Below are 15653 nucleotides of genomic sequence, written 5' to 3' on the forward strand. Positions count from 1 at the left end.
AGCAATTAGATATCTGCCCTTTCTTATAGTCTTTGAGGTACTATTTTAAACTTGAGTGGTCAGCATAAAATCAAGCGTCTGATGCAGACACATTTAGTTGTAAGAGGATGAGAGCAAAAAAGAGAGAGAGTTAAAATAGATGCTGATAAATTTGAAAGGAAAGAGGACAGCCACAAACTGACCTGTGAATCTTGCAGTGACAGGAAATGCATCACTGAGCAATGGGTTTCTTGCTACTTCCTGACTGTTAGACCACAGACAGCAGAGCACTTCTCTCTCAGTACAAGAAAGTTCTCCTGCACTTCTCTCTCACTGCTGCCTTTCTGGGGGCTACAGTCACAGTCAATGCTAAATGCTTGCATGTTGTTGGTGCCAATAACTACGTTTAGGACTGCCTGCTCATGACAAATAACAGCATGTGCGGTGATAAGCAATATGCATGAAAGAGAATATGTACAGAATATGGAGGCAGACTTGCCTGGTGCTCTTATTTGTCCATGCAGCTTTAGGTTTTGAGTTTTGGAGTGAATCACTAACTAACCTCAAAATCTTTCATCCTTTATGAGAAAAATCAGAAAACCATAGTTCTCAGAAGTGCCTTGTAAGTAGGAAGAAAAAAAAACTTCACTTACACATAAAACAAAAATATTTTTCAGTTCTGTAAGCTGATATCAACATGTGTAAACTGACACTGATAGCAATCATTGAAAAAGTATAAAAATTTATTTAATTATTTATTAAAGAATGATGCTGAGCATTTATTGTGCACCTGCTACACATAACAGCAGCCTAATTTACGATCTTATAATGTAAAAGATCCAGTCTAGTATTCGTGTACTGTTAACATGGTCAGTAATTAAGTAAATCAGTGAAGAAAAGTTGAGAGCCTTTGGGTCTGAATACATGCGTCTCACAGGCTGTGTGCTGAGAAACATATGAAAAGGAACAGAGCATGGTGCACCACTACTCACTTCCTCTCTCTCACATCTCACTGAGTGCTTAGATCTTTTGTTCCATAACATTCAGCTACTTCCTCTAAATGGATGCAATGTCCTCATGCACTTTTACAAAATATGAATAATTTGAATGGATTTAACGTTTTTCCACAGTTTTGAAATGTTAATATATAAGATGATGTCTTACCAGCAGAGACTCAACCGTCAACTCATGAAACCATGAACTCGATAAATGAGGGCTGTGTTCTAAAGAAATAGGCTTAGCAACATTCACAGTGATCTATTTCTACTATGTGGCAACAGGCCACATGCCACAGATAGGAAGAACTACCCAAGTTGTGAAAACAAGACAGGAAATTGTTGCAGAAGGCTGTAAAGATGTGTTCTCCAAATTGGTGAAACACAAGATAGATTCGGGACATGGAGGACTACAAAACATATATTATACTAGTACTACCACTACACAAATAAAAGAACTACTTATAATAATTATGCATTGATACAGAGTATTTAAAAAAAAACGTGGGGTTTTTCTTGCAATTGGTTCTATTGCAATGTTTTCTTTATTTTCAGTATTTCATTTAATTAGTCTGAGCTAATTAAATTAAACAAAGAAGACAATGCCAAAGTGATCTCAGAAATAACTCAGCTATCATAGTGTGAAGAATATGTTTTGGCTTCAGTGAAAAAAAACTATTCATTGCATGACCAGAACTGGAGATACAAACTATTGGCCAAAAGCTATGCAAATTATGAACTTTTCACATACTTTAAGCCATAGATGTTAATTTTCTGACATTCCCTGAAAAAGTTCATCTAATAGATTCCATACCATGGTATTGTATGGTATTGTACAGTATTGAATAAAACTGCAGACAATTACTATTTAATTTCTAATCAATTACCCTTGTTTCATATTCACTAAACCACTCTTGTTGATAGGTTAAATGTATAAACAGTAAACTATTTTCACAGAAATACCTAGAATAAACTCGTACATTGCAAAGCCATGTACAGACTCCTCTCCTCAGGTTTTAATAGCCATGTTCTGTGTCTGCAGGCAGCAAATGTGCTTATTGTAAAAGAGCGCCACCCCCGCCATCTTGACTCGCCCATGTGTTTACTGTCATACCAATACCAACATGTTACAGCATATGTCTACTGAAGGAGGGGAGAGGAGGCACTGTGAATATACCAGCAAAACATGCCTGCCGCACACCCACATATTCTAGCTACAAGGAAAACAAAAGTACACTATGGCATTGCTGCTACATAAAACAGACTGAGGTTAAACAACACAGCTGGTTTTCTACAGCAAATAACAATGTATTCTGGACGGTTGATTCTCACTTATACCAAAATGCTCTGCCATCAGAACCTGAGGAAAAAATGAGGTAAAAAAAAAAAAAAAAAACATAAGATCTAACCCTCTATGGAATACTCAAAACTGTTTTGAGGAATCACATCTATAGGCTGAAGTTGCAGGGAAGTTGAATGCATTCCGAACAGGTCTAGACACAAGCTGCTTGATGTCTGCACACACATCAGCCCAACAAGCTGCACTGTTAAAGCAGAACGACTCATATCATTTTCATATTCTCATGTTCATATAATGTTTTTAGGTTGCAAATTTTACATATTTATTGTCATTCATGCATCACTGTGACATTAAAAATCTAATCCCAGGTTAATGTAAGGATGTTCTCATAAGATGATCACTTAATAATTAATTTCCAGTTTCCCTTTTTTTTTTACACTTATATTTTACCCCAAATGTATTTTATCAGCCATGTAGAGCTGCAAACTGAAATTTTTTTGTTTCCTAATATTTTGTTCAATAACCTTTCAAAGATTCGAGAAAAAAAAAAAGAATAAGAAAAAGTTAATCCTTGAGTTAATCCATTTTGATGGCCTAATAAAAGAAAATCTGCAGTAGAACACAAATCATGTGAAAGCTTAAAACCTAAAACATACTTAATCAATGAATGATTACAGCAGACTTGTTACAGCAGACTGTATATTTTCTTTCAAGTTTCTGCTCTCATCAATCTTTGAGGAATAAAGTCTTTCTACCAGCCTCAGAGCAAGTCAGAGCCAGGTTGCCCATGCCAAACAATAAACTAGACAGAGAAAAAGGTTTGCTTAAATGACCAAATATACAGATAACAAAAGAAAAATGACATTACAGATGATTATTAAATTAAATTTAAAGTTTTAATTCACAATTTACACTGACTTATTTTAAAAATATATTTGTTTCCTCAACCTCTACCTAGTGACTACTAGTCATGTTAGTGGTGGTTTTATGGCATTAATAAATAAATGATGAATGACAGAACATGGGTCATACCAGTGCACATGCTAAACTCAGTGATCTGGTTAAACAACATCAGGTTTCCTACTGCTCCTCAGACTGAGCGAGCACATGCTCATTTATTGCATTAGGTTTTAGCCTCTGAGCGACGCTAGCTAGCAACAGAGACTACAGGAAACTTATTCAGATTGCACCACTGAGATTGGCATTAAGACTGTTATTGTCACCTTAAATTAAAGGTCTAAGAGCTTAAAACAAGCAACTCGTATTTTAATTTATGAGGACTGCTGTAATCATATTAGCTGTTTTGCCTCTTACAGTATGGCTAAACTTTGTTTTCCAGTGGCTAACAAATCAACTCTCCTTGCTGAGCTTTCTCAGGTACACACACTGTGAAAGCTAAACAGGTGCTCACTCATGTAGGCCATGCTGTTGTACCTGGATAATTCACGTTTGGGTGGACTACGCTGAACGTTACTGTGTCCCCAAGCGTTAGATATTTTCTTGTACTTTGCCCGACCATCCTGATTTTGTTCCATGTTTTGAGGTGGCTGTAGCTACTTCGCTATAGTGCAATATAAAAACTTGAGTGCTGCAAGGAAAAAGATTTTACAGGTGTCTAGCGAGCTAAATCTACTGACGATAAGTGTTGATAACTTGAATAGTTTTAATTTTCGAATTCATTTATTTACTTGTCTGCAAATATAGTATTGTCAGTCAAATATATGTTTAGTGTCTGAACTGTGCTTACTAAGTTTTGCACTGAAGCTGAGGGTAATGTAGCTAACATGCAGGGAAAGCTTCAGACAGCCAGTTTAGCATGCTCAAGTCACACTTGCATATGTGGTTTTTGACACTGTGTGACATTATTCTGTCTATAAAAGCAGTGGGCACAGCCATCTTGAAGTTAGAACCACTTTCAGCAAATAATTTGGTATCAGTCTACACAAGCGTCTGGCAAACTTACACTGGTTGTATTTGCATTAGCGATTAGATGTCACACATTTGCTGGCCAAAGTTGGTGGAATTGTGTGTTGAAAGCAATTTGATATATATGGACTTACTATTATTTTATAAAACTTCATCAACAAATTCTTGCCAAACAAGGAGTCAATCCCAATACTGCAAGTGATACCTTGATTCCTACCTCCTTCAGTGTGTGACCTGAAAAATCAGCCATCAGTTAGGACATACCGAATCAAAAAATGCATTTGGAGGAATCAAGGTGTGAGGAGATAGGAGGCTTCTAGATCAAGGATACTCAGATCCTTCATACAAAAGTTGTTTTTATTGTAGCATTCGTTATAAGTACATGGTATAAATGCCATAAAAAATACATCTCTTCCGAAAAACTAATTTTATCCAATGATACAACAATAATAATAGAATCAATAATTTCATCAATAAATTAATTCACTTAAGTCACTTTAAAGCTATGCTTCCATGAGCAAGGATGCCTCATTTGGTAAATATGTTTGTCTTCGATTCATCCTGTCCTCATTTCCTTTCCTTGTACATTTTTCTCCCTGCCTTACAGGGAGGAGCTATGACGTGAGGAAGAGAAGCAGGCAGGTGCAAGTCCAGAAATGAAAAAAATTCTAATCTAAAAATCCTAAACTAAAAGTACTTAAGACACCAAATAAGTGCTGGCTGATCAACTACAGTACATTTGGGTCAAGAAAAAAATTTATTTAATTTCTGGATAACCCGTTCCTGTTAATACTGCCTTATAGCAGGTTAACAAGTCTCTTATCTAATCCGTCACTGCATAATAAATTCCATAATAACCCCAAGCTAATTAATTTGCTGCTTTAATCAAACCTGGTACTATTCTAAACAGAAAACTTTATAAACTGCAATGGGGCAGAAATAATTGGACCAATATGGCAGGAATGCATTGCACTGACTTCCCGAATGTAAAGAAAAACTTGCTTTGAGTTCCTCAGTATTGTATCCATGGACTGAGTGATCTATGATTTCATTTCAGTTTCAAAAATCAGTGTTGATTACATTTTTTACTAAACTAAAGTGTAATGATCATACCAAATTAGACTATTCATATTTATATTACAAGACCTTTCTTGTTGGGCTTACAACAACCACAGCAGTATCAAAAAGAAGTCATTTCACAAACCCACAACCCTGATGTAACCATGCAGTCAACAAAAGCAGTCATGATATAAACGTACCTATTGGCATTGTACACTATAATGCACATGACCGCCCTGGATAGTGTTTCTCATTGAAGGTTGTACTCTATTTAATGACAAATTCTCACTGTTTTCACATAGTTTCTGATATGTATAACCCTACTATAAAACGTTTATACCTTTAATAGACAATAGGCAACATACAAAAGCTGAATCTCCATTATTACACTACATAACTACCACCATAAATCAAGTGACACATCATGAAAAATGAGCTCATGAGAAATTAGATATAGGCATCACCTGTGCTTTTAATAAAGCTGCACAGAAAGAGACAGCTCTACAAGGTAATCACTGACAAACACTGGAACCATAAAGCACAACACACCAAAGTCACAGCCCCCATTTCTCCTGTCAAGATGCTGAAGCTAATAAAAACATCAAGCTTTGCTGCTACTGTTACAAGAATTACATGATATGAAAATGTAAAAAAAAGGTACAGTTTTTTGACACATTATTTTCAAAGGCCATTTAAGGGAGAGGTAAATTGCATATCTCAATTTTCTTGTTCTCTGGTGGTGGGGGCTTGGTACAGGTCAATATTTGAGAAGGGATGTTGGGCTCAGTACAACATATCATTTGCTCACAAAGACCAACAATCTAACACAAGGTCATAAACCACTGGTTTAACCAAAAGTCTCATATGCCATAAAGTCAAACATAATTTGTCTTTTTTTTTTTTTTTTTTTTTTTTAACAAGTAGACTGCTCATTCTTTCTGATTTTTTAAAAATTGTCTCCTCAGATCATTTTAAACCAAAAACATTAAGCACTAGATTAATGAATATTACTGAATAAGCAATAGACTCTCAATATATGTATTGAAAGAAAAAGTGTGTCAACTGTGCAGTAAAAGACACATGCAGTAAAAGCACATTCTAAGTCATTTGTAATTATATGTCTAAAAACTATTAATGTCTCATATGAATAACAAAAAAAGCTGGATTCTGGATTTTAAGACGCAGCATTGGATATATCATAAACAATCATTTGAGCTGATGTGATAAAGGCTAGTCATAAAAATTTCTCAGGGGAGGCAGAGTACGAGAGTATAAAAAAAGCAAACAGAACAAGTCTGATTTATACTATAAAAGAAAACCTAGTGAAAGCTAGTGGCTAATGGGAGGTGTTAGTGATTTTCTCTGTAATTCTGTATTTTTGACTTGGTTATGTCAGGTGGCAGTGAGTCATCTGGGGCGACTGCTACATTGGAGTGATGAGATGTGAAAGTTTTATCACCTATGCTGTTTTTTTTAGCTAGCTTGCTATACTTAGTTGGCTAGTTCATGTCAATAATGTCAGAGATATGGGCAGCCACTTCTGATGTAGATAGACACAGGCCTACAAAGAGCTTTGGTACTCAGTGACTGGGAGTCACAGTGATGTACACAATAATATTTCATAATGCATCCACAATATTGAGGAAATGGCAGCATACAAATTGTAAGTCATGAATACTTACGCACTAACGTACTAAATAGTTTGTCAGTACACCATTGGTGTCACTACTCTTTAGGCATGCCTTGTTGTGTGCAGGATATGGTTTGGGACAGAGCCCTGAATGGATGCACTTGCAGCTGTGAGATTAATTCACATGGCATAACCAACGTTCTGTGAGTAGATACATGTGCAATAGCACGTTTCTTCCAGAGAGGGTAAAATTCCAACATCTTGTAGCTTTAAGCTTTACAGCATAAGCATTTTAAAGAAATGCAACAAAGTTGTGTATGGAGGACACTAATGCAGGACAAAAGACAATGGTATTCAACTTCCCTGGCAATTTAATAGGGTGTTTTTAAAACAGTACCTTCCACCATCCACTTTTTTCTACATTTACTAAACAACTTCATTGAACTGAAAGAATGTTTGCACCCTGTTTGTAGGCAAAAATGGCACTACATTAATTCTACTGTATTAGTGGCTAAAGGTTTAACAGCTGCCTTTATACACTGCCAGGAAATAAATGGCCAGGCCTCAATTATGCAATTTCCATATCCATACTGAACATCAATAAAATGTATGTTGTGTGTGTTGCAGAAACAGATAACTTGCATCTATCACTATGAAATGGAAGCCCAATCATTAGACAATATACATAATTACACACAAGATTATACTTCAAGATGTGGACATTTCTAATGGCTACACTGTTTAAAAAGACAAAAACAAAGAAAAGAAAAAAAAAAAAACTTGGATAGGCAAATTGAATTATTTCATGGACAAATAAAAGGAGATTTCTTCAGTATGACTACCAGCAACATGGTTACTATAATGACTACCAACAATATTTTCTTACTTTTCTGGACTTAATTGCAAAGTAGGTGACCCTTTAGTTTAGTATTTGGCCTCCTTGCATTTGGTATGTAAAGGATACTAATCACTTCAGTCTAACTTTTCAATCATAAAGCAATGAAGTATGCTAACATCAGTTCTCCTACTTATAGGGAAAATAATATTTACCTCTTCAAGACATCAGAAACCTTGTCATAAGCGTCTCTATTTTTCGAGCCTGAGACTTGTGGGTCTTTACAGCCTGTAAAAACTGCAGTAAATGCTAAGTGTAAGTGTTAAGTAAGTGCTATTATTAATACAGGATGTGCTCACAAAATCTATGTAGACCTTGAGAGTTTCATCACATGATAAACTGAAGCAGACTCTTGTCTGATATTACTGGAAGAGGAATATGCTGACGATGAGTTTGACTTTTGATATGTTTCACAATGTCCGAATTAAGTATCAGGTTTCTTCCTTGAATTTTACCTAGGAATGATGCACTTGTAAAATGTGCATTTTAAACTCACCCCAGGCACATTCACCTGTGCAGATGAAGCTCTTCATGGAAAGCTTTCAAGCACAGCCTCTGGATTAGAGCCAAGGCTCCTGCTGTTAGTACCATAGACTGTGAAACTCAATTAAATTGGTAGCTGCAGTAAATATTATATTGTGCACTACAAATGAGAGTATGTCATCTTTGGATCATAGGATCTGGTGCAGTGAATATTGCATTACCAGGAACACTCCATTAGACTGCAATACATTTTAAACTGTGGTTTAAAAACACCTACATACACAAAAAAGGAGAAAAGTGCTTCTGTTCTGTCTGTGAGGACAGTGTTTCTCATATCAATGAGTTTGCAAATGATTGCATTTATCATTAAGTAACATGAAAATTAGAAGGAAGATACCAGGCTATGTGATATTTTCTTGACTTATATACTACTTAAGCAGTATAGCAAGCAGTGTGGTTACATGGGAAGTGGTCTAACACGTCAACTATCTTCTGACACATGATGTGTCCCTCATATCTTATCAAGCACAGTGACAACGATGAGTAATTCTGCGATTGAAAAATTTAAAAAAAAGAAAAAGCTGGTTCGTTTTACAACACTACATGGTAGCAGTGTGTTTCCCCTTCAGGAAAGCATAATCAAAAAGCACAAGAGCCTTACAACACTTTAACAGGCCTTATCCTGAGTCCTGGAAAACCCGCACGCATTCCATGTCAACCTATGCCCTTCTAATGGTGCCAGGCTTATCCCTGACCACACCCATTCCACCATCTCTATGTTGCATCACCATGAATTGTTATCAAAAGCTGTGACCAGTTATTCCAACAATAAACTCCCTCTGCCCTGGCCGGGGCTGCTAGGGCAACGATCAGGACATTTATTGGCCTGCTGGAGTGCCGTAAACTACCAGACCATCCTGTAAAGCTCAGGGCAAAAGACAGGCAAAATGTAGCTAAGAGTAGGGTAAGTTCTTAACAAATAGTCAACTGCAACAAGGCACGTGAAGATGCTATGTAGCTTCTAACATTATCTTTTTTTGCACCTTTTAATTTTTATACAAACAAGTTATTACGGGATACAAGACCAGGGAAATGGATACCTGCTGATGATGCACACTGAATCATTCCATTATGACATTCACATTTTCCACAAGCTGTTGCAAAAAATATATGATAAAATACTTTGTGACTGGGCAGTGGGTACCTTCCTCTTGTACTCTGGGTACCTGACTATAGAGGTATACCAGCCTGAGCTTGTTAGAAGCATTTAGTGTTCAGTGTTCAGACAGTTGCAACACTGAGAGTGTGCGTTGCTCAATGAAATTGAGGGGGAACATTATGGAAATATGATGCAAATCGCCTCCAGACACAAGTAGCACACACAAAAGGGAGTCTACAAAATGACACAGGCACACTGCCTGATTACTCTCACCTCAAGATGGTAAAATAGACATTACAAGGGAACTGTTAACATATTCTGTAGTGATGTAATTTTTCAAGTATTTAATTTTTTCCATGCTGGGTTTAAAGAAATCTCATTTGGACTCAGGCAAAATGGTTCAGTATACAAGTTCCTTGAACTTACCTGGATACTAAATATGCATCACAACTCACAGAAAATCGGACAGAAGAGGAGATTCCTTCCATAGAACTAATCAGTCCAACAGGATTCTTTAACACCTGCAAATCTTGCAACGCCATTCCAAATCATCCCTGAAAGTCATGATGTACCTCTAGTGTTTGTCATGTCAGGCCAGCTGGAGCAGTGTAAAACCCACCCCTCCTGCTTATCAGGGCCTAATGATCCCATTACAGGCAGAGACTTGTTGACGGTGCATTGTGTGAGGAACCAACCTGACACTGCTGCCCACCCCGCCCATCGTGACAGAAACTCAGCCTCAAAGAGAAACACTAAACAAAGCCATTCTCAAATGCAGGGCCTGTGTTTTGCTGCTGCCTGATTCCAGGTACTGCAGCTCATTTACAACACAAATTAGACAAGAAAAGGTGGAGGACATGGTTAGAGAGCTGTGGCAATGAGGACTTCCAAAGTTATTGGAGGTTTAATGAGATTTACCCATGAAGGTAAACAAAGCTGAATCTACCACTGCTTGGTAAACCTTTACCCCATGTGTCCTGGACATGGGGTAGCCCTTGGTAGTGTAATCTAATCTTTAATCACAACATATTTCACAGAGACTGCATTTGTGTATACCTAGAGGATGAACAATGTTGTCCACTTCTCAATACAACCTTAGACAAAGGTTTGGTGCTCTGTCAGTAATAAAGTAGAACCAGTAGCTCTAGGAATAAGAGCAATATGTAAATATTCTAGGTAAAGGCAATTTCTGTCATATGAACCCAATGTGCATACACAGAATGGTATGTGGGAAGATACTGGAGCGACCTGAACTGAACTGAATCCAACAGAAGAGAAACAGGTTATTCAAGAGGAAGCAAAACCGAATTCATCTATTTGTGGTAATAGGGGTCTATATAAAGCATGTAAAATATAGGCTATAATCATATGGCTTTGTATCTTATTGAGAACCTGTTTGTTCTCAGCACAACAGGATGAACAACATTTAAGCAAGGCTCCAGTGAACAGATGTAGTCCTGATAAGCTAAGATCAGAAATCTTGGGGGACCATGAGACAGACCATAATCAACTCTAACAACAGAAAGAATCACCATACCTGACCAAAGGTCACATAAGGCAGATATGCTTTCATTTTATTTGACATTATAAGGTCAATATAGTTTGCACATGTTTCATATTAGTTGATTCTAGGCACCAAGACAAAAGAAAATTCTGTGTTCACACAACCAGCCATTCTAACTGTCACATGGGATTGGTCAACAGGCTTGCAGAACATGATTCTCTGCCTTGCTTGAGCGACCCATATAAGGCAATGACTTTTCACATGTGACAAAAAGCAAACCTACAAAATTGGTAACAAATGAATAGAATAGCCAATTATGTTTGTTTCTAACATCTTTGCCATAAAGTAAATTAAAATCTTTTACTTCAGTAAAGGAAACAGTATTTACTAACCTCAGTCACTTATCTTTCAGTTCTATTAATCCGGTAAGTGTTATAAACCGATAGTTATGATATAGTAATGCGTGATACAGATCAGTAAAACTATATAATTACGTTAAACAAAGTTAGATTTTAGTCACTAACCTCAGCAAAACAGGTCTTTTTGCCACACTCCATGTTTGCGGTGGAGGATCTGTCAGATCTGAATTACAACAAAACTGAGAGAGAAAAAAACAGAAGGCTGGCAGGAGAAAAAAAATACCCTAGGGTGGGGTGTGTCTAGAGCAACCAGAAAGGCATGCTGAAGGTACCGAACACCGAGTGACCTTCTGCCTATCCCACTCACATCAACAAGAGATAAAGTTAAAATGAAACTGGAAAAGAGTGAGCAATGGCTCCTGAGTAATTTCTCTTTTTTTGTCAGAGCAGTACGGTGAAGCAATTCGCTCTCTGTCTCTCACTCTGTGTCAATGTGTAAGCAACCACTGGGACGCTGAGCTGTGAAGCAGAACATTTTCACCTAGCCAATCACGCAGATGGGGCGGGCCATAAAACCAAATCCCTTCAGGTGAGCTCTGGAGGTGGTTTCGATTGGCTGGGGAACCCAGTGGGGGAGGGGAGACTGGGGCAAATGTCTGACCCCAGCAGACAACACTCCTTGAACAATGCTACAAAACATGAGACACATTTCTACAAGACGGGAGTGTGTAGTGCAAGACTGAGCTTGGAGATCATTTCAGATTATTTCAGGAACCTATAATAAAATGACTCAGTGGGCATCCACTGAAATTCTTCCTCTTCCCTTACACTCATCCAGCAATGAAAATGGGACAGGTAGCACAAAGGTAAAAGCAGGGGTGTGGCCTCATAGGTTTATAGAAGAGGCCACAATGGAGGCTTTCTGTCTGACGTGAGAACCATATAAAGAATCCAGAGGTTATAAATCTAGAGAGACAGTGCCACCTGACCTCTCTGTGGAAAAGCACACTGTTCTCCTGCCCCTGTTGTTATAAGTTCTGTGTGTATATATATGTGTGTGTGTGTGTGTGTGTGTGTGTGTAAGACTTCTGTGTAATACTTGTTTAGAGTGCAGGACTCTACCACCTGGTTCAGGTGTCAGACTCTGTGCCAAGTATTTAAATGCCATGCTCAGCACTCGTTTTCCTCATAATGGCTACACCTGAATAGGCCTTGAGAGTTTCCATAAACATGTGGATCTGTGTTTCTGTTTATGTGTGCATGTTAATTTCCTTGTGCATGGTCATACTCTTCACATTCATGTCTGTATTTATGCATTTGCATAATACATTTGTGTGTGTGTGCACATTTAAGCATGTGTGTCAGCACATATGTGAGTTTTATCTGAGACTATCCAGCTGACAAACAGGAAGCTAAGGGGTCTGAGGTGGGGCCTAGTGAGAACTGAGATGCATCAAGACTGTGTGTGTGTGTGTGTGTGTGTGTGTGTGTGTGTGTGTGTGTGTGTGTGTGTGTGTGTGTATGGTGGAGAATAAATAGTCTAGACCCTAATGACAAACAGGCAAAGGTTGAATAGTAACCTTATTGAGTCTCTACACATGTGGGTGATTATGTGTTACTTAAATACATGTAAGAGTTAAGTAAACACCATCAAACATCTTAGGCAACCTGCAATCTGATGGCTGTATTCTTCAAATACCACAGATGAAGATGAGTCAGCCAGATTAAGCACATTATGTATTGCACAGAAAATGCTTGTTGCAGTCCAAAACAGCTTTACAAGTGAAGACCTGCCTGAGTGGATGAGAAAATATATTCCAGTGATTTGGAAAGGCTTGGAATAAGTGAGAGATTTTGTATGTGTTTTGTGATTTTTCTTCTCAGTTTGAGAAGATTTCGTATGTGTTTCGTGATTTTTCTTCTCAGTTTGAGAAAGCTGTGATGGAAAATGTGCAAGAAATTAACAAGCATCTGTATGATTATGCACAGATATAATACTGTGCACACGTGCGCACACACACACACACACAGACACACACACAGCGGATACAAAAAATCTATACACCCCTGTTGTATTGTAGATTTTTGTCATGTGATATAGCAATAGAAAAAAAATTCAAGTGAAAAACAAATAAATGTGCACACCTTTTTATAATGGTGCACCTGACAGTGCTGAGAATTCCCCAATTCCATTCAAACTCATGTTCAAAAGCATTCATCATACACCTGTCATCAACGAAGTGATTCTGATTAACCCCAAATAAAGATCAGCTGTTTCTCGAGGATTTTCTTGATATCATGTCCTGATAGTTATCAGATACTGTATATAGATAAGGTAAATTTTAAAATCTCGTTGTTGTTTTTTTAACACAAGTGCTCACAAATTGGAAGTTTAGAATCATTTGATAGAAAATGCTTTTCACAGCATAATGCAAATCTGTTTTTTGAGGTTTAGAGGTCAGTCACACTTAAGCTGCAAGCTCTCTCTGTCTAAGATCGTATGGGGTTAGTAACTGTCCTCATGAAGGCTAGCCTTGATCATGTGCTCTTGCTGACTAAGTGCAAAGTCACACCTTTCCTTTATAGCCTAAAAAAAATCACTTGCCCCAAGTTACTACAGTCAAGCAGAACTCCAAGACTACTTTAGTCCCACTTGAACAAATTCATCTTAAATGAGTTACCAAACAGACATTTGGTTATTTTAACACATAAATGCTGGAGTCTCGGAAATCCTGGCTAAAACACATATCCTACAGTTTGTAGAATAAAACTAAATCAAAAGACGAAAGTATTAATGAGCAAGAAATCAGCACAAGTCTGGAGATGCAGTTCATTTCATCAGTGTGAGAAACTGGCTAGAAAAAAGTCTACAACTAGGCAGAGATAAACTCTAGAGACAAAGCTGCATGGGTTGTGATGGTCTGAGGTCATGTGGTTATTATTTCATTAGTCACTGGAAGCTGAGGACCGTTACATTCTGTCCCAGCATGGGTGATAGCAACCCTCAGGGGTCACACTGTAGAGATAGCAAGAAAAAAAACTGCACAGAATTTTAATTTTAACACTCTGAGGTTGGCACAAAAAAAAAAAAAAAAACATTAACTAGATTAAGGATATCATCAAGACACACACACATGACAATTTGTCCAAATTATAGTGTTAGAGCACAGATGAACACAAGTGTGAAAACATTCCACAAGATTAGGATACACTTACTCTTAAAGCTGTTAGCTTACTAAAAATAACTAAAAAATAATTGATAGATGACAAACTTTATAATAATTGGTTATACGATGTACCATAAGCTATAAATCTATACTATAATATAAGCAGTTCGTCCCTGCCTCTGCACTGTGCTTTTATTAAAGCAGAGAGGCTAAGAGGAGGTTGAGAGTAAAGAAATGTCACATTTTCCCAAACGAAATGTTGCCAAGGTTCTAGCGACAGCACCTTGAATTTTATTCTACTTTGGCAACTTTGCCATTTGATTAACAGTTATCAGTAAATGAATGTACATCTCTGGTGAGTTTGTTTTTTGTTTTGAGACAGACATTAACTATTTAAAGTTTAATAATTAATTAGCCTAGTTGGAGAGCTAGCTACCTAGTTAGGTTGTTGAACATTGCAGTTTATCTTGCATTTACATTTAAATTTGACAATTAATTGACACAATTTATTTTTATTTGAATCTGTTAATGAACATTATTGTTGGAGAAAGTTAGTTTTCCAAGTTACTGAGCACATTTCATCTGTTTTTATCGTTCCAGTTCCACAATCAGGCGTACCTCATCCCTGGTCGTGCCACAAGATATGACAGGTTGCTTCTTTTGGTCTCGCTCAGGACTTCAGCAGCCAGGGTTGTCGCCAGGGCAACCAGCCAGAGAGCGCACGGAGACAGAGAATCCTTTTTATAGTGTTACTACTGACAGGGAAGGATTAAGCTGTAATTACAAAACAGTTCATCAAGAACATCATGAGACAGTGGGACCAGCATATTTGTGTTTATTTCATCTCTCCATGTTTGTGTAAATTATCCTACCATATAAACGCTTTGCAATGCTACAGGTTCGAAATCAGGACATCCTTATAAATAAAGGTCACAGTGTATGGATTTCTGTGGACTTTATTTTACTTACAAGCATGTAGATGTGAAACAGTGGCAGTAAAACAAGGGCAGCCTGACAGACTGGCTTGATTTTGACATGTCTCTATCACATCTCTGATGTAGCCAGTGTGGACTGAAATGCTTGTTAAAATAGAAGCATATTTAGTGTGAACTGGCCTTAAAATTACTCTGAATTACACTCACTTGCAAACAAAACTTCCATGAATGTCACATGAGTGGGCTGTTCATATGAAATGTT

At 37.4% G+C, this 15653-nt stretch overlaps 1 protein-coding gene across 5 annotated transcripts in view; it reads right to left on the reverse strand.

Moving 5' to 3' along the window:
* elf1 (E74-like ETS transcription factor 1) overlaps window positions 1-15653 on the reverse strand; it is a 40288-nt gene that overhangs the window by 17738 nt on the left and 6897 nt on the right. The window contains exon 1 of one of the 5 annotated variants that reach the window (XM_053235487.1): window positions 15075-15653. This exon is cut by the window's right edge and continues 69 nt beyond it. The exons of 1 other annotated variant lie outside the window; for it this stretch is intronic. The gene's annotated coding sequence lies outside the window, so the exon portion shown is untranslated. Of the gene's footprint in view, window positions 1-1143; window positions 9814-9852; window positions 11431-11454; window positions 11803-15074 lie in introns of those variants that run through there. 3 more of the 5 variants (XM_026917809.3, XM_034305911.2, XM_026917811.3) reach the window with 3 other exon arrangements.

This window comes from Pangasianodon hypophthalmus, chromosome 7 (genome assembly GCF_027358585.1).
Source record: "Pangasianodon hypophthalmus isolate fPanHyp1 chromosome 7, fPanHyp1.pri, whole genome shotgun sequence".
NCBI lineage: Eukaryota > Metazoa > Chordata > Actinopteri > Siluriformes > Pangasiidae > Pangasianodon > Pangasianodon hypophthalmus.